Here is a 19,583-nt window from a genome sequence, read left to right on the forward strand (position 1 = left end):
TGAAACAAAAAACTGAAAAACTGATCCATTTAAAACGGACCGCAAAACACTGAAAAAGCCATACGGTCGTGTGCAGGAGGCCTTACATGTGTTGTTCATGTGTGTGAAGAAAAACTGAAAAGTAACAATCTACATCTCCGAGCAAACAACAATGAAAACCACATTTCATCCGGACGCCTTCCGTTTTCCATGTAAGCCCCATTCACTTCTATGGAGCCAGGGCTGCATGAAAAACCCACCATACAGAACATGCTGTGACGCTATGGTTGCCTCCCGGCTGGTATCTCACCAGCAATGGCGGTAATTTAGAGCCTCTGCCGATGCCGGTAATATTTTTCTACCAACAATAATAATTACCGGTATTTTCCTATATGGGCTGTTCAGGGCTTTTTTTCTCAGAGAAAAGGTGGTGGAACTCACCCCCCCCCCCTCCCCTGGCCATGCCCCTACCCACCCCTAGGACCGCCCCCTAAAACCGCCCCTTTAGAGAACAGGGATGCAAGTAAAATTTCGGGGGGGCTATAAAAGTCCAGCCTAGCAAAGAAACCCCCCAGATGGGGATGGCACTGTTAATGGGGGATCTGGGGATGGCACTGTTATGGGGTGGAGGATCTGTGGATGGCACTGTTATGGGGGATCTGTGGATGGTATCCACAGATCCCCCATCCTATAACAGTGCCATCCACAGACCCCTGACGTCACGTGGCTGCGCCGCCTGCTTCATTCATAAAGTAGGCCGGGCAGGCACGTGACGTCAGTCAGTCACGCTGCCGCTCGTCTTCCCGGCCGGCCTGCATTACGATATAACAGTAGCCCTGTGAGTAGGATATAGTGAATGTTATACTACAGAGGAGGCAGCATGAATCATTATTAATTGAATTACACATTTTATAACTGTACTGGAGCGGCGGGGCCGGAGCACAGTGAACGCACCGGCCCCCAGCTCCTCCTCCCAGTCCCTCCCCGCTAATACATCGCAGCCTGCCATGCTGGAGCATGGCAGGCTGCGATGTCAAAAGGTGGCGGAACGCCGTTCCAGTGCGTTCCGCCAGAAAAAAAGCCCTGGGGCTGTTACTAATTAATTGCACTAACCTCCATTGCAGAGTGCTCGTTAGCACAGCCTTTAACCCCTCCACCCACTTGTGTTAAGAACAGAACTTCCCTCCTCCATTTGATGGCACTGCTGTGAACACTCGCTGCTCACTGGATGCTCCGGACAGTGTCACGGATGAAGTTGCAGATAGCTGGAACTTAGAAATAAACGTCCAACTGGCTTAATCCCAAACTAAGGAGCATATAGGTGAGCCCTTTAAAACCCTAAGAGCTCTCCCTGCTATGGGGACTGCTATGCACATGCAAGGGTCTCAATGGTAGACGATTGCATGCCCACGTACCTAAGACTGTGTGACACCTGAAAACCCTATAATAGTGAGGGGACATGACCACCGGCTCCCTGCACTTAATACGGATGGAGTCAGGGTCACCTAGAATCAAACCAGCAAGGAAACACAATAAAGGAAAAGACTTATCTGAGCAAACAGCAGCAGCAGCCTCCAGCAGTGAACACTTCATCCAGGAAGTAGTATAAACCGCAAAGTGAGGCAGTATGGGAGGGAATATAAAGGAAGATGATTAGTCTAAATAAGTGACACCTGGCAGAAGGAAAGGAGATGACAAAGTGAAACCAAAACAAAGAACGTCATACAAGAGGTAGAGAAGAACGTCTGCCAGACCTTCTCACAGAACTGGCGGTGACACTTTGTGGCTTGTCAATATGCATTTTGGCAAATTTCAGTCACACTTATTTATGATTTTCAACAGTGATTTCCTCTTTAGTCGTCTTCCATGAAGTCTAGTTTGGCTAAGACAGCGACAGATGGTGCGATCTGACACTGATGTACCTTGATCTTGGAATTCACCGCTAATGTCTTTGAAAGATGTTCTGGGCTCTTTGGTTAAGCCTTGTATTATCCATCGCTTCAATTTTTTCATTAACTTTCTTGCGGCCAGGGAGGTTGACTATAGTCCCATAGACCTTAAACGTCTGAATAATATGTGCAACTGTAGTTACAGGAACATCAAGCTGTTTGTAGATGGTCTTAGAGCCTTTGGGGGTCATTTACTATTCATAAATATGCCTAAATACGCAGATAGCACCCCGCTCACACCAGGACTAAAATTGTGGGCATTAAGTGGGCGGAGGAAGGGGACGGGCTGGCAGTCCCGACTCATTCTTTATTTTCTACACCAGCTTTAGCCGCAGAAAGTGGTCTAAATGTAAATGTCAGAAGCTGTCTTAAATTTAGAACTGGCGCTGGATGTGCCGAAGTTATGGAGAGGCCTGCACCTCTTCATAAGTTTGGCAGAACCACCGTAAACTATGGGCCTTTATTTAGACCGGTGTCTAAAACACCGGTCTTAATAAATTGGCAAAAAAATCAGAACTAGGGGTGTTTCTTTTGAGCCTGAGCACCAGGCGTGGTAAAACCCAAGTGAGCCAACTGTCCTATTCTTTTCAACGGTCTTAATAAATGTGTCCCTTTATTTTTACCATGTTTATCTAGAATTATCTTTCTAATCTCCTGAGAAAACTCACTCCTTAGTTTTATTTGGTCCATGGTCAGTGTGGTACATACCATGATACCAAACAGCACAGTGACTAGTTTTCACCCTGTAAATAAGCAGACTGATCACAAGTTTGAAGACACCTGTGATGTTAATTACAGGACACACCTTAGTTTAACATGTCCCCAAGTTTAAATTATTTACAATCTTTTCTAGGGGTACCATCATTTTTGTCCACACCAGTTTCATTAGTCTGTTTTTTTTGTATTATTCTGTTGAACCACAATTCAAAAGCAATGTCTGATTTTCATTAGCTTTTTTGTATATTTTTAAAAGTCTATTACTTATTGTTAGTTTGCTTATTATTTATTGTTAGTTTCAAGTCAGTTTTCAAGTTATTTCAGCGACCATTGAGGTTTTTTCTTTCTTTATCAGAAAAATATCAATATTGTGTGCAATGTTTGTTTTAAAAATGTATAATTTAGAGAGTAGCATAGTAGGTAAGTAATCTCATAGTAGGTTGACAACTTGTGTTTTGCACTTGAGAAAGTTTTTTCTTGTTTTTTTCTGAATTTGCATATTGTCTTTCGTGTGCTAGTGGAAAGGGAAGGACATTTTATTGTGCCTCTCTGTCTTAAAGCTCCAGAAAACAGACTTGCAAACCATTGTATTCTTTGTGTGAATGTGTAAATTAAACCAAAAAAAATATGGGAATACGGAAGGGTTCCAAAGGAAAGACTCAGGTCCAGGCCTTGTTCTCCATGAGCCAAAATATGGAAAGTAGCAGCACCAGCAATCTGGCCAGAAGTAGTAGTAGTAGGCCAAAGTTATTCCTGGCTTCAGAAAGGTGCAACATTAGCATTTATGAGAAAGATGATGAGATTGTGGATTGGATGGCTCTTCCCTCCTCTCAGTCCCAGCAGGATGAGATAGAGATGATTTTCGTGCCTTGGAGCCAGGGGTCACAGCATTCCTCCTGCTCCTCCTCCTTGCAGCCCAAGAGAAGGCTTTCACTGTCCCTTCCTAGTGGGCACCTTCCTTTTTCCTAAGAATTGGGATTACACCTTATGGCAGATTCTCAAGAGAGTCTCCCTATTGATAAATTGTGTGACAGCAGTCAGTGTTTGGACTGTCCTGAGTAGGAGGTTCAGGAGATGGCTGGGGACACCATGCATAGCTATGTTGATGGTGGTAATAGTGGCATACATAGCCATTGTATTGGTGGTGGGGGCAGCAACAGTGGTAGTTGGGGAAAATGCAGAGCAGGGGAGGGAGCCAAGAAGCCCACCATTATATCTCACAGTCTGATAAATGTGGCAGGGAGGATGTGGATTCCAATGATGATTGTGTGTCGGACAAGACCTGGGAGTTAGATCAGGGTGCTGAGGAGGAGGCCATATTTGCTTCAGGATCTGGTGATGCTATTAACACTGTAGGTGCATTAGGCCCAAAATGTGCCAGAGCTAAGCCAAGCTCCCCTGCCTCTAGCTGTGCGCGAGCATCTCCTATCTGGTAGTTTTTCTCCATGCTGCTGGAAGACGGAAGCATTGCCCTGTGTAAGTTCTGCAAGAAAAAAATAAGCCATGGGCAGCCAATCACAAACATTGGCACCACAGCTCTATTGAAGCACATGAAGCAGCATCACCCCATCCCATAGGAAAACAGGGGTTGCCACCATCGCCCAGAAGAGTTTTCTCCTTCTCCAGGACTTCCTTGTGGCAGCCAGGCTGCATCCATGGGCAGTACGGTGTCTTTCACATGATCGTTATCACTTTTTGCCTCTCCCGTTTAGATTTTTCTTCTGCTTCATTGTCAGCCATCGGAATGAGTGTCCAGGAAACAACTCTACATGCTCAGCAATCCCCTGTTGTGCAAGCTTAATTCCCACATTGCCAAGTTGCTGGCAGTGCAGTTGCTGCTGTACCATTTAGTAGAGTCTGCTGCCTTAGCCCAAAAAGCCATCCCTGCATTGTACTTTCATGTGGCGAAGAACATGGGTTGCTCCAACTGGGCCGCAATTCTCACTGTGTGGCAGGGTTCATGCCACGGTGGACACCTGGAGAAGCTCTTACGGGTAAGGAGAGTACATGTCTTTCACTGCCCACCTGGTCAATGTTTTTTCTGGCAGTGACAAGGCAGCACCCCAGCAATGAGGCCCAGCCTTTTTGACTCCCCGATGATTGTGTCAGCCTGGCTCCCACACCAGCCACTTATCCGCCTCCTAATCCATGGATGCTTGCCTATCCCCAACAGCAGCAGGGCACAGGGTCACTCGCACTACCCCTCTTTCCAATGACATGTTTTAACCCAAGAGTTGCGACGCCGTGTTGGTGCTGACCGGCCTGGGTGAGAGTAGCCACAGAGGCAAGCGATTGGTAAAGTACATCATGCAGCAAACATTCCACTGGCTGTCACCCCGCCGACTCCATGGCGGTCAGCGACAATGGCCACAACATAATGGAAGCTCTGAATCTGGGGGAAATAACACATGCTCCCTGCAGGGCACGCGTCATCAACCTAGTCGTGCAAAGCTTTTTTTTAAATGTACACTGGCTTGTGCAAGGTTCTGGCAATGTTCAGGAAACTGTCTACCTTTTCAGCTATTCTTACGTGGCGAAGGAGCACTCTCCTGGACTTGCAAGTGACAAAATAGTCTGCAAGTATCCGCTTAATCCACAACGTTCCAACTTGCTGGAATACAACATTGTTCATGATAGAGCATCTGTACAAACATCTGTAAGCTGTAAACAATTTTGTCATGCATGCACTAGAACGCCTTAGCAGGTAGCATGTTTTGTTTCCCTATCGGGCAGTGACAACTCATTGTCACGGTCCCTCCCATGACAGAGGTGAGAAGATTGGATAGACTTGCTGCATGTGAGGCTATCTGACAGGTCTTTGGATAAAGAGAAACTCGAGCTCATGTCTGGTGATGAGCCAATGCAATTGGAGCAGGTCACTCCTGGACCAGGTGATAAAAACTTTAGGGTTAAGAAAAGATTTAGCTTTGTCTGTGGTAAAGGAGGACATTTTGTTAACGTATGTACTTATGTAAAACATCAAGGTGAAAAGGGAAAAAAAAAAATCTAATGTGTTTAGTCCTCTTCTCACTCTTAGTAGTGTGGGTGGGAAATCTGAGAATGTACTTTTGTCATTTACCGGTAGAACCCGATTTCTCCTGCCTGCCAAGGTAGCGCTAGACTACAAAACTGAGTAAATGGAAGTATTTATTGACAGTGGGGCAGAGGTTAACCTAGTGGATGGTCAGTTTGTCTGTATGCATGGTTTGACAACAAGCTCATTCGACAAAGATATTTCTGTGTTTGAGATTGATTCCGCCCCTCTCTCTCAAAAGTGTCTGTCTCAAATGGTGTAGGACATTCGCCTAAAGGTGGGAGATTACCATATTGAATACATTTCATGTTTTGTGCTGGAGGGCTTGCCTGCTCCTCTGGTGCTAGCTTTTCCATGGTTAACAAAACATAACCCTACCATCGATTGGCAAGCGAGACAGATTCTCGATAGGAGTGATTACTTCATTGACAACTGTCGCTTTCTGTTGTAACTAATAAAATGTTACCTTCTTTTCTTTGGGATTTTTCTGTTGTATTCTCTGAGAGTGGAGACCAGGAGTTGCCTCCTCATCTGGAGTATGATTGCCCCGTCAACCTTATTCCCGGAGCTAGATTGCCAAAGTCTCGGTTGTATAATCTTTCTGAACCCGAAAGAGTAGCCATGCGAGAGGATATCACAGAGAGTTTGGCTAAAGGTCATATTAGACCATCCAAATCAACAGTGGCTGCATGGTTCTTCTTTGTTAAAAAAAAGGATGGAACTCTTAGGCCATGTTTGCACTCCTGTGAGCTTAATCGCATCACTGTCCGTGATCCCTATCCCCTTCTTTTGATCCCAGATTTATTCAATCAGATTGTTGGCGCCAAGGTGTTCTCTAAGTTGGATTTGAGGGGGGCATATATTCTGGTAAGAATCAAGGAAGGGGACGAATGGAAAACGGCCTTTAATACTCCTGAGGGTCATTTTGAGAATCTGGTCATGCCTTTTGGTTTGACCAATGCTCCTGCTGTTTTTCAACACTTCACCAATGACATCTTTCATCATCTGGTGGGCAGGTTTGTGGTGGTTTATCTGGATGATATTTAAATTTTTTTCTCTGATATTGAGACGCATGAGGATCACGTTAAACAGGTTTTACAGATCCTAAGAGAGAATAAATTGTATGCTAAGATGAAGAAATGTGTTTTTGCGGTCCCGGAAGTGCAATTCCTGGGGTACCTACTCTCATCTTTGGGTTTTCGTATGGATCTGGAAAGTCAGTAGTCAAGGCAAGTGGGGAAAGGAGGAACACCAAGTAAACAAACAACAACAGGTAAACAGACTAGGCCCCAAAGCTAGGGAGGAGGGAATGGTAACCTCCTAACAATCCCTGAGCCTCTCCCTGACTGTATGAGCAAGTCCTGATGGTAAACGAACTCATACGCTGGAACCTAAGCCCTGCTGACACTGTAGCACACCCTAACTTAGGGAGAGGGGAATGAGACAGCCGGTACCTTCCACCGTGATGGGACCAGCGTCTCCCTGAGACCTAGCAGCAACACACACACAAAAAAGAGAAAATAGGAGGACTTGGCTTGAGACGAGCGGGAAGTAGAGGATCCACAAACAACCAGTATAGAACTCCAGAAGGAAAATATCAACCGCAAAGTCAGCAGTAAGAGGTGGACTTAAATAGAGCCTCATAAACAGGTAACGAGCAGAACCTGTGGAGAGGTGGGATCTAGCCCACAACAACAAACAAAAAGGAAACACAGAAAGACCTGTCAGATAGACTCACGTGCTGCAAGTCTATAGTGATGGACAAACATTGGTCGGGTCGGTTCGCGAACCTGAAAAACCTTCAGATCATATTTGCAGCTACCAAATACTTAGTAGAAGTGTACAAATAGTCCCACAACATAGACAGTGACAGTACTAGAGGGGGATCAATGACAAAAATTCCAATAAAAAAAATGTATCTTAATCAGGGGACATTTTTATACGTCTTAAAGGGAAATTCTCTGAAATGTGTCCTGTTGGATTACGTTGTTCCAATGTCGTTTGTCACTATCTGTTGCTGAGTTAACGCAGCAAAACCGCAAACTAATGCTGCACTACCCAAATGCACTATACAGGTATAGAAAGTATATTATTTGTATATAACACCCCTACTTCAATCAGTTTTTTAGGGGGGCAACTGGTATATCACACCAGTAGAAATTATTTGTTCCAATGGCATTTGTCACTCTGTGTAGCTGCGGTAACGCAGCAAAACCGCAAACAAATGCTGCACTACCTAAATGCACTATATAGAAAGTATATAATTGGTATATCACACACCTGCTTCCATCTTTTTTTTGTGGGGCAACTGGTATATCACACCAGTAGAAGTTATTTATTCCAATAGTGTTTGTCACTATCTGTAGCTGCGGTAACGCAGCAAAACAGCAAACAAATGCTGCACTACCTAAATGCACTATAGAGAAAGTATATTATTGGTATATAACAGCCCACTTCAATCAGTTTTTTGGGGGGGCAACTGGTATATCACACCAGTAGAATTTATTTGTTCCAATAGCGTTTGGCACTCTGTGTAGCTGCAGTATCGCAGCAGAACCACACACAACTGCTGCACAATACAAATGTTGAAGGCTGCTTGCAGCCTGTAATTGTGGGAGGAGCGTACTCACCCTATTTAAACCCCCTCCTACAAGCAGGAGGGCGCCCGTTGTTGTATGCTATTGCCCTTTTGCTTCAGCAGCTCAGCGCCTGACGTCACTTCTGGTCGCGTCTCCCGTCGGTGTGTCTCCATGCAGCCCGTTTGTACTGCCAGCCGCATTCCCTGTTGTATGTATAGCCGCTCTGCGGCTGGCCGGACGCGCCGCCACCGGCACCTCGTGTTCCCTGGGTTGGCAGCGCAGCTGCCCGTCAAACCCCCGCTCTGCCCGCCGCCGCAACTCCCCGGTCAATGCTCGTCGCGGGGCTTCCCCCCGACCCCCCACCCGCTCCAGGTACTGATCCCTCCGGCGCATTGCGTCGCGAGTTGGGGCGGGGTGGCGCGCCTCCTGGGGGCGGGGGGGGGGGGGGAGGCAGGCCGGCCGGCGGGGACGGCTCACAGCGACTCCGGACATGATTCTTCATGCGGAGGTGTCCCTGGTAGTGTGGGCAGAGGGATTCTGGTGTGCCTTTCTAGCCTCCCTACCACTTGCCTTGAGTTGCTCCGCAGAAGCTTGCTGTGGACTTAGGAGAATTCTTCTCCTCTTGTATGAACTTCATGCCATGTTCCCAGTGCGGGGGTCCGGGGCGGGCCTGCTGCCTATTAACCCCCGCACTGCTGTGTAAATAAAAAATAAATAAATAAATCATAAGGGGCCTTTGATTCATCAACATGCTTGTTCTGGCTGTTGACATGCCCCTGTTAACCCCCGCAATGCTGGTAAAAAAAAAAAAAAAAAAATAGAGAGCACTTCCATGCTCATTCCTGGCTGCTGGCCGGCTGCCGATTAACCCCTGCAAAAAAAAAAGAGGGGGACGGGACGGGACTTGGTTTCAATGCCAGGCTGGGCAACTTCCAGCCACGCCAGTGCATTGTCCGGTCTCACCCCCTGGGTGATTGAGGGCAGTCGTTCCCTTAGGTCAGAGGTCCGGTACCTGGGCCTCACGCCGGTGCGGCTGCCCTTAGGTCACCCAGGGGGGGGCCCGCTTCCCTGATTCCTGCATCGCTCCAGTGCAGGTCTCCCTGTTTCGCTCAGGTGTAATGTCTCCCTGAATCGCTCAGGTGCAATGTCTCCCTGAATCGCTCAGGTGTAATGTCTCCCTGAATCGCTCAGGTGCAATGTCTCCCTGAATCGCTCAGGTGCAATGTCTCCCTGAATCGCTCAGGTGCAATGTCTCCCTGAATCGCTCAGGTGCAATGTCTCCCTGAATCACTCAGGTGCAATGCCTCCCTGATTCGCTCTGGTTGTAATGTCTCCCTGATTCGCTCTGGTACAATGTCTCCGTGAATCGCTCAGGTGTAATGTCTCCCTGAATCGCTCAGGTGTAATGTCTCCCTGAATCTCTCAGGTGTAATGTCTTCCTGAATCGCTCAGGTGTAATGTCTCCCTGAATCGCTCAGGTGTAATGTTTCCCTGAATCGCTCAAGTGTCATGATTTTCCCCAAATCATTCAGGAATGGTGTCCGCCCGGCTTCGTGTTGGTGTCACGTGTTCACTGGGTCAGTTCCTTGTTCGTTCGGGGTCATGTGTTCCCTGTTCGCTCGGGTATCATGGATTCCGGTGGTTGGCCGGGCTTCTGGTGTTCCTGTGCGTTCAGGGGTCATGTGTTCCCTGTTTCATTCGGGGGCCATGTGTTCCCCGTGTTGGGTCAGGTGTCATGGGCAGTACAAACCCGGGTGTCATGTGTTCCCTGGGTCATTCGGGCACGATTCCGGTCCAAGTTCACTTGGGTCAGGGTCACGCACCCTTTCGCTGCTTAAGGGTCCAGCTGTTCGCATCCCTCGCCGGGTATCGGTCCAAACACAGCTTATTTCTTCACATATAACAGGGCCTCGGCCACCAGAACTGCGAGCAAGCTACTTTCGTTGCGCCAAAGTCTCCTCTTTGTCCAGGTAAGACCCAGCCACGAGGCTGCTGTTGCACCTTGCCACTGCGTTACGTATTCGTTGTCACGAGCTCCCGTTCATAGGTCTCCATCTCACCTCAGAAGTCAGTAGCGTGGTTTGTTCCATTCCAGGTAAGTAACGAACACCTCTACGCGGTCAAACCCATTCCCCTGCAACGCTTCTTCGGTCATCTGGGGGAGGGGGAAGGAATCTCATCTGTTGCCTTCATACCTCCTCCATGCATCTTGAAGATGTCGCAGGCCCCGGAGTCAGATGATAACCTGTCTTTACCCGGGACCTCCGTATCAGGGCACGCCAGCAACCCCTCTCTGCGGAGCTGGACCGTCCGGAAGCTTGTGGCAGAGCTCAACAGAAGATTAATTCACCATCCCGCCTCCGCGAGAAAAGCGGAGCTGTACCGTCTCCTAATGACGGCACCGTCGGGCTCAAGTGACCAACCTTCTCTCTCCTCAATCCAGCTATCCCTCCTGCAGTTGCAGGCCACCATCGGCAGTCTGGCGGGTTCGGTGGCGGATATCCAAACCAGGATGGGGGAATTGGAGTCCCGGCCGGCGGCACCACCTTCCCCAGCCCTTCCAGCCTTACCGTCTACGTCCCAGGAGTCGGCGCCAGGTACGGTCCGTACCAGCCCCCAGATTGCCCCCTCGCATTTCATCCCAGAAAACCTGAAAAGGGACATCCTGGCGGGGAGGGACATCAACCTGGCGTCCATTCTCATTGCGTCGCAAGACGTATCTGAGAATAAGGTAATTAATTGTTGCGGGGAGGTCTCGGTGGTTCTGCGGGCCAAGGATGCCCGCCTGAACCGTAAGCTGTCAATCCCCGAATTTTCCTGGCGTTTAGCCTCTACCGGGATACCATCTGCAGCAGCCAGCCACACAGGCGTGAGGAGCTGGATTCCTATTTGTACCGGGTCACCGACTTAGGTTACAAGTACGGCGGATCAAACTTCTATGACTACCACAGGTCTTTTTCAGCCAAGGCGGCCGCCACCCTGGCCCAGTTCCAATTCATCACGGACTGGGCAAACCTGGACATGGAGCTTTTCTGTCGCCATTTTGCCGGGTTGCAGGCCCCCACGTGTGCAGCGTGCCAATCCATACAGCACACGGCCGACTGGTGTCCCAACCTCCCCACCTCGGGCCGGGAGGGTTCCCTGCCAGGCCCCTCCGGCACACAACGATTCCAAGGGTCCACTGACAAGCTGGGCAGGCCCATTGCTTACCTAGGGCAGAGTCAGGTCTGCAACAACTTCAACGCAGGGGGTTGTGGTTTCAATAGTTGCAGGGCCTTGCACGTCTGCTCCCTCTGCTTCAGGGCCCACCCCCGCTCCAGCTACCCGAAGAGGCAATGTAAGACTATGACTGGCCGACATCAACATCGAGCTCTTGGGCATCCTGTTGCGAGATACCCCGATCACCAGTCAGTAGAGTTCCTTCTCGCCGGCTTCGAGAGGGGCTTCGATACGGGCTTCGTTGCCCTCCCTCAAGTTTCCTGGGAGGGAAGGAACCTACAGTCTGCTAATCAGGACCCAGAGGCGGTAGCCACCCTGTTACAGGACGAGGTTCGAAAGGGTTTTCTCCTAGGCCCGTTCAAATCCATCCCCTTTGCTACTTGGAGGATAAATCCCATTGGCCTGGTCTCCAAGCAGGCCTCCAATAAAAAACGTCTAATATACGACTTGTCAGCTCCTCACATGTCGCCGATCCCCAGCCTCAACTCCCTGATCCCTTCAGAAGAATTCTCGATGTCCTACGCGTCCATAGACGAGGCCATTCAGTACATCCGGCTGGCCGGGGAGGGGGCTTGGTTGGCCAAGGCCGACATCGCGGACGCCTTCAAACTGCTCCCCATCCTTCCTCGGCTATGGCAATATTATGGGTTGCATTGGGCGGACGGGTTCTATTTCGCTGACCGGCTCACCTTTGGGTCTAAAAGCAGCCCGTGTCTGTTCGACAGGTTCGCCTGTGCGCTGCACTGGATCCTTGTCCATCATGGGGGTCTGGACATGGTCATACATTATTTGGATGATTTCCTGATAGTCGAGGGGCCCCAGAGCCCCCCCTCAGGGTTGGCGAGTTTGCTCCAGCTGTTCGCCGGCCTCGAGGTCCCCGTGGCATCCGCCAAGACGGAGGGTCCAGGCACCAGGGTTACCTTCTTGGGCATCACCCTGGATTCGGTTCGTATGGAGGCCAGCCTCCCCGCGGCCAAGCTGGCTAAGATTAAAGCCGCCGTTTCCTCCGCGGCCTCTTCCGGAGTTTTGTCCAAGCGGGAGCTCGAGTCCCTGTTAGGGTTCCTTACCTGTGCATTTAAAATCATGCCGCAGGGCAGGTCCTTTATTTCCCGGCTTCTCAACCTCCTGCCGACCGCTCTGGATCAGGACTCCACCGTCCGGCTGGACGGTCACGCCATGGCGGATCTTCAGATGTGGCAAGCTTTCCTGACCGGGTGGAACGGTATCTCATTATTTGTGCCATCCCCGGACGCAGCATCCCCCACGGTTTTCACCGACGCCGCGGCCTCCCGCGGGTTCGCAGCAATCTTCTATCCACAGTGGTTGGTCGGCAGTTGGCCGGTGGAGCTCCTGTCCGAGGCTGAGGCCATGAGGTCCTCGCCGCTGTTGGAGTTATACCCCATAGTGGCGGCTGCCCACGTTTGGGGTCCGCTCTGGGCAAACAGGTCAGTCATATTCAGGACAGACAGTCAGGTCCTGGTTGAGGTCATTTCAAAGGGGAGGGCCAAATCCCCCAGGATTATGGCCCTGCTACGTAAACTTGTCTGGCTGTCCTTGGAGTTTAACTTCCATGTCTTCGCTTTCCATATCCAGGGAACGCAGAACGTGGCGGCCGAGCCCTGTCTCGGTTTAACCTCAATGTTTTCTTCCAGGAACTCCCGGAGGCAGATCCCGTCGGCATTCCAGCTCCACCGTACAGCGCCCTCCTGCTCAACTAGAGCCCCTGATAGCAACCGCACGGTCATTAGTCCAGCGGTCGCTAGCCGCCAACACCGCCAGGAACTATGACGCCGGGTTCAGCATGTTCAAGCGGTTCGATGACACCCATCCACAAGGGGAGGTGGACGAGGTTTATCATGGCCTTCATAGCCTATTGCCACACCCACCGCCACCTCTCTTTCAATACCATCAAGCTGTATTTGGCCGGCATCCAACACCACCGGATGCTCAGCGACCCTTCTGCCAGATCCATCTTTTCAAATCAGGCCATCAAAGCCACCCTCAGGGGCATTCAGAAAGTTAGCGCGGCGGTCCAGGTGCGCAGGCAGCCGGTGTCAGGTGAGCTTTTCCGCAAGTTATCCGCAGCCCTAGACGGTCTTCCTTTTGGGCAACCAGCAAGCATCATTACCAAAGCGGCCATGTACCTCGGGTTCTATGGGTTCCTCAGACCCGGGGGAATTCACCTGCAGCGCCATCTCCCGAACAACCCTGCTCAGGCGACATCTCACCTGGCACTCTGACCACTTCATCCTATCCATCCCATCCTCCAAGACCAATCAGACCGGTCCTCCCACAGAGGTGGAATTTTTCCCTACGGACACCTGTTGGTGTCCTATCAAGGTGCTCCAGGAGCTCCTGGCCTCCCTCCAATCTCCCGCTCTAGACGACCCGTTGCTCCCGATCAACGGTAGGCCCCTGTCTTCAACCCTGTTCATTTCCAACATCCGTACCCTGGCCGCAGGGCTGGGTTTCAACCCTAGCACGATATCCGGGCACTCCTTTCGCATAGGGGCCGCGTCCGCAGCATCAAGTCACCAGGTACAGGCGCACGTCATCCGCAAGATGGGTCGTTGGCGGTCGTCCTGCTTCACAAGGTACATTCCGAATCCACGGGCGGAGATCTCCAGAGCCTTTTGTTCTTTGGCATTATAGTTCACACAATGCTTCAATAAATGCTTCACTCCCTGCTACGTACCAGTTCTCTTTTTGCCCACTTATTCAGGCCTTACCTCGTCACTGGCGCCGGGCACACTCCAGCCAGTTGGGTTAGGACAGTCAGTAGGCATGCCTATTCTGTTCCTCGCTTAGCTCCTCCCACAAATGTTGAAGGCTGCTTGCAGCCTGTAATTGTGGGAGGAGCGTACTCACCCTATTTAAACCCCCTCCTACAAGCAGGAGGGCGCCCGTTGTTGCCCCTCCCTCCCATCCCCTTTCTTATACTCTCCTCCTAGGTGGCCCACTTATTCAGGCCTTACCTCGTCACTGGCGCCGGGCACACTCCAGCCAGTTGGGTTAGGACAGTCCGTAGGCATGCCTATTCTGTTCCTCGCTTAGCTCCTTCCACAAATGCACTATAGTATACTTTCTATGTTAGAAAGTATATTATAAGCATATTACACCCCTCAGTATGTCACACCTATCGATAGCACGCCTATACCAGTCCTTAAAAGAACTTTTGTGGCCCTATTAGCTAGCGTTTGGTGTCCCTAACAGTCTGTCCTTGCTCCCCACAGCAACCTTTCCCTACACTGGCAAAAGACTGAATGTAAAATGGCGGCCAGATCAGGTTTATTTATAAGGTAGGGGGTATGTCCATGTGCTGAAATGTCTCAATTGGTTGTCTTGTACCACCTGATGGATGTGTCATGGGTCAAAGTTCTTCATAATGTAAAAGAATATGGCACTGACGGACATCGCCATATGTTCACCCGTTCGGCGAATTGCGAACGAGCAAAGTTCACAGCGAGACGACCGCCGGGTGAACTGCAAGGCCATCTCTACAAGTCTATCCGATCTTCTCAGATCTCTCACAGGGCAGGCAGTGACATCTGTGCTGTATTGGACTGGGATCGTCCCGAAGATCTGAAGGCACTCATGCAATTTTTGGGGTTCACCAACTACTACCGTAAATTTATCTTGAATTACTCAACTGTTGTTAAACCATTAACTTATATAACTAAGAATGGCGCGGATTTAGTGTGGGGAAGAAAACGAGTCAGACTAAAACTATAGGACTTATACAAACCATTGGAATATGGGGGTTTAAACCTCCCCTACTTCAAAGGTTATTTTATTGCCGCTCAGTTATCGATGTGTTATGAATGGAAAAATAGTGCACTCTTAAGGACCCTAGTAGGGAGTTATTCATATAGCAACATATTTACTCTTTTGGAATCTGGACTATCGATTAGTCAAGAGCGGGGTTATAAAGAGACTACAAAATTACTTTCTAAAATCTGGGCTACTACTAGAATATGGTTGAGGGTAAAGGGTTCACTTATATTCACGCCTCTCTGGCATAACGTTCATCTACAGATTTTAGATGGTATTGCAACGGATAAATTTTGGCAAAAGAATAGGATTTTTAACATTTCACAAGTAATAAAGGATAGAGAGATTAAGTCGTTCACAGAGTTATCACATAATGTAGAAAACCTCTCTTGGTTTAGGTATTTTCAGCTGCGGTCGGCACTATTTAGTTTGGATGATAAATCAATATTGGATATAGACAGTTCCTGTTTTTTAAACGATTGGACAGGGATGACACCCCTAAGAATCAAGATTTCAAATATATATAAACTATTACTTAAGGCACGGTTTTGTGATACACAATCACCAGGACAAAGGGCCTGGGAGTTGGATTGTCCAAATATACAATTAGAAGGGTGGGGGAATATTTTTACTAATCTAGGTTCACTATCCCATAATTTCAACCATGTTCTAGTGCAGTTTAGTATCTGTCATAGATTATATGTTACCCCTATATGGTTAAACAAATGTGGGCTAAGAGATACATCCAAGCGCCCTAGATGTGATACCTTAGGTGCGGATTACCTCCATATGATCTGGACTTGTCCAGAACTTAGAGAATACTGGAATAGCATCAATAACTTTCTTACTTACAAACTTAAAATACGAATCCCCTTTGAGCCACAATTGTTCTTGCTGAATGATTTCTCCATAATAAGCATTCATAAATACCAAAAGATTCTTCTAGGTAGGATATTGGTGTTAGCTAGAATCTTGATCAGCCGGAGCTGGTTTGCTCGTCATACTCCAGATAAACTTAGTCAATAAGGTAAAAAATTATGAACAGATTCTTTATAGGCAGAGAGATGTAGACGAGAAGTGGATTGATATGGGATGGCTGGAAGATCTGATTGACTGTAATATTTTATATAATTTTTATATTTTTTTCCTCTCTTTCTCTCGTCCTGTCTCCTGCCCTTTTTTCTCTGCCCATCACAGGGCTGGGGTAAGAGGGAAAAGAAAAAAAGGTATTGAGTGTTTTATCAAATTCTTTCTTTGTGTATTCCTTTTATATACTAATAAAGATATTAAATAAAAAAAATTAAAATAAGAATGGCGCGGATTTCTCAGTCTGGTCTGAAGAAGCATTGATCGTCTGTCAGAGCTTCTCAGATGTCTGGTGGTGACAGTACCCCTCCTTCTACGAGTGGACTCCGGACACTCAGAGCCCACCTTCTCAGGATGGGACCTATGAAAAGCCCTGATGAGATGAGTGGTCTTAATGTCCGTCACTGGGACCCACATCCTCTCCTCAGGACCATAACCCTCCTCAGGTTCTGCTCGTTAATGTTATCAGTGATAAAGCTCTATTTAGGTCCGCCTCACACTGCTGACCATGCGGTTGATATTTCTGTTGGAGTTGCTAGAGCTTGTTTGTTTTGGATCTCCTGCTTCTCCAGACATCCCAAAGCTAAGTTCTTGTTGACTTTTCTGTTTGTTGTTCTCTGGTGTGTTTTGTTCTAGGCCTCAAAGAGATGCGGGTTCCTTCATCTGGGAAAGAAACAGCTGTCTCGTCTCCTGCTACCTATCCTAGGGCTCGTCAGTTTCAGCAGGGCCTAGGTATACAGTGTATGAGCATTTCCACTATCAGGATCTGCTCACAGTGGCAGGAGTTAGGGAAAGGCCTAGGGATTACTAGGAGGTCACCATCCCTCTTCCTTAGCTTTTGAGGCCTAGACTGCTGTCTATTTCTTTTGTGTGTATCTAGTGTTTTCCCCTTCCACATTACCCGTGACATGCCCTTTATGCTGAAGTTGTCCCTCATCCCCCTATATGTATCTTAGAATAGACGATGATGCTTATGTAGTAGGGGGGCAACGTAGAAAAAACAGCTTATGCATCTTGCTGTCCGCCCTGTAACTGTTGGGGACTCACACCAGAAAACACTGTTTGCTCAGCTTGTCGCAGTTTTCTGTGAGAAGATGTCTGCAGCCAGTGAGTCTGAAAGACATGCCCCTCTCTGCTCCCCACAGAGTCATCCACCTCCATGCCGCCACAAGCAAAAGAAGCCACAGCAGCAAGTTCAGTCTCCTCAACATGATGGAGCAGTTTTTTCGCATTCCTCACCAGGCTGAGGCAAATCAGCAAGCAACATGCAGGTTCAGATGCAAAAACACAAATGCAATCGCACTCTGCCCTGCCTTTATGCTGGATGTTGAATAAGGCATTGGTGTACATTTTGGCCAAAGCATAATAAGCCACTCACCATGTCAAGGTCGCCTTCATGAGTGGTCCCTAACACTAGTTCCTACCTGTTATGTGCCATGACAGCCACACAAAGTCCAGGGAGCGCAGGTACAGCATGCACGCCAGGCACACTCTGCTTTTAACCCCGTCCGGTGCCATTACAGCTTTCATCGGATCCAGGGATGCAAGTACCAACATGCAGGTTCAGACCTGTCTCCGGTGCATGCCTTGTTCCCTGCACTCGTGGATTTCTGGGCAGGCAGACTGGAACAGTGGCCCGAACTGGCACAGTACACTTTCTTTCTTGCCCAGCCTCTAGTGTCATCTTGGAGAGGATCTTTCAGTGCTGCAGGGGCCATGGCGACACCCAAATGGACCAAATTGTCCTCCGCCAATTTCCAAAACATCACTTTTGACAAAATGAACAGAGTTTGGATTTGGGAGGATTTTCACACTGCTCCGACTGAGACCAATGAATAGACCTGGCCTTCCTGATGGTGCACCATCTTGCCACTGTTACTGTCTGCCCACCTACCATGTTCCATAAGGCTGCTGCTGCCTGACTACCATTAATTTCCATACGGCTGCTGACTCCATCATGCTGCTGACTTCATCACGCAACTGTCGCCATCATGCCACTGCTGCTGCCTACCTAACATCATGTTCCATAAGGCTGCTGCTGCCTGACTACCATCATTTTCCATACGGCTGCTGACTCCATCATGCCACTGCAGCTGCCTGCCTAACATTATGTTCCATATTGCTGCTGTTGCCTCATGAACCATACGGCTGCCGCCTCAGCTGCTGCTGCTAACTAATCCTCTACTGCCACCACTATTACATCTACCACTACTACTACCACCACCCATAGACAGCCAATCTATTTCCTTGTACGTTCCATGCTATGCTACTTCTGTTGCCACTACTACTGCGGCCATGTGCCTCTAATACCCTACCCTTGCCACATCCACATTGCACTGCTGCTGTGAGAATTTTTGGGCAGGCATCATTTTTGGATGCTTGGTCCCGCAACAGTTCACATTTTTTTTCACCATGTATGTTTAAACACCACCTGCCCCCAATAGGGGACAATTTTTGGAAGATTAAAAGGCATAGCACATGCCACAGCACGATGTGTTTTTCAACACCGTCAAACATGCGTTTACATATAACTGTGTATGTCAGTCAGACATGATTTACTATTGCTGTCATTACATTCAAGAGCTTGGGGGATAAAAAGAGATAACAAGAATGAAAAGAAATAACAAATTTTTAGGGATGAGCGAACCCGAACTGTATAGTTCGGGTTCGTACCGAATTTTGGGGTGTCCGTGACACGGACCCGAACCCGAACATTTTCGCAAAAGTCCGGGTTCGGGTTCGGTGTTAGTCGCTTTCTTGGCGCTTTTTGAAAGGCTGCAAAGCAGCCAATCAACAAGCGTCATACTACTTGCCCCAAGAGGCCATCACAGCCATGCCTACTATTGGCATGGCTGTGCTTGGCCAGAGCACCATGTGACCCAGCCTCTATTTAAGCTGGAGTCACATAGCGCCGCCCGTCACTCTGCTCTGATTAGCGTAGGGAGAGGTTGCGGCTGCGACAGTAGGGCGAGATTAGGCAGATTAACTCCTCCAAAACACTTGATTCAGTGATCGATCTACAGCTGTGGATCATTGAACTGCTGCTATTCAATTGCTCACTGTTTTTAGGCTGCCCAGAGCGTTTTTCAGTCACTTTTTTCTGGGGTGATCGGAGGCCATTTTGTGTCTTGTGGTGCGCCAGCACAAGCTGCCACCAAGTTCATTTAACCATCAATAGTGTGGTTATTTTTTGGCTATATCCTACATCAGGGGCAAGCTGTCACCAAGTCCATTTAACCATCAATAGTG

At 48.7% G+C, this 19,583-nt stretch overlaps 2 protein-coding genes across 3 annotated transcripts in view; one reads left to right on the forward strand and one right to left on the reverse strand.

Annotated features, from left to right (window-relative positions):
* The window catches only part of LOC122934762 (gastrula zinc finger protein XlCGF57.1-like), a 956,305-nt gene that overhangs the window by 281,387 nt on the left and 655,335 nt on the right, over window positions 1-19,583 (reverse strand). The gene's annotated exons all lie outside the window — the stretch shown is intronic.
* The window catches only part of LOC122934783 (zinc finger protein OZF-like), a 493,591-nt gene that overhangs the window by 258,043 nt on the left and 215,965 nt on the right, over window positions 1-19,583 (forward strand). The gene's annotated exons all lie outside the window — the stretch shown is intronic.

Source organism: Bufo gargarizans, chromosome 4, assembly GCF_014858855.1.
Source record: "Bufo gargarizans isolate SCDJY-AF-19 chromosome 4, ASM1485885v1, whole genome shotgun sequence".
Classification (NCBI taxonomy): Eukaryota; Metazoa; Chordata; class Amphibia; order Anura; family Bufonidae; genus Bufo; species Bufo gargarizans.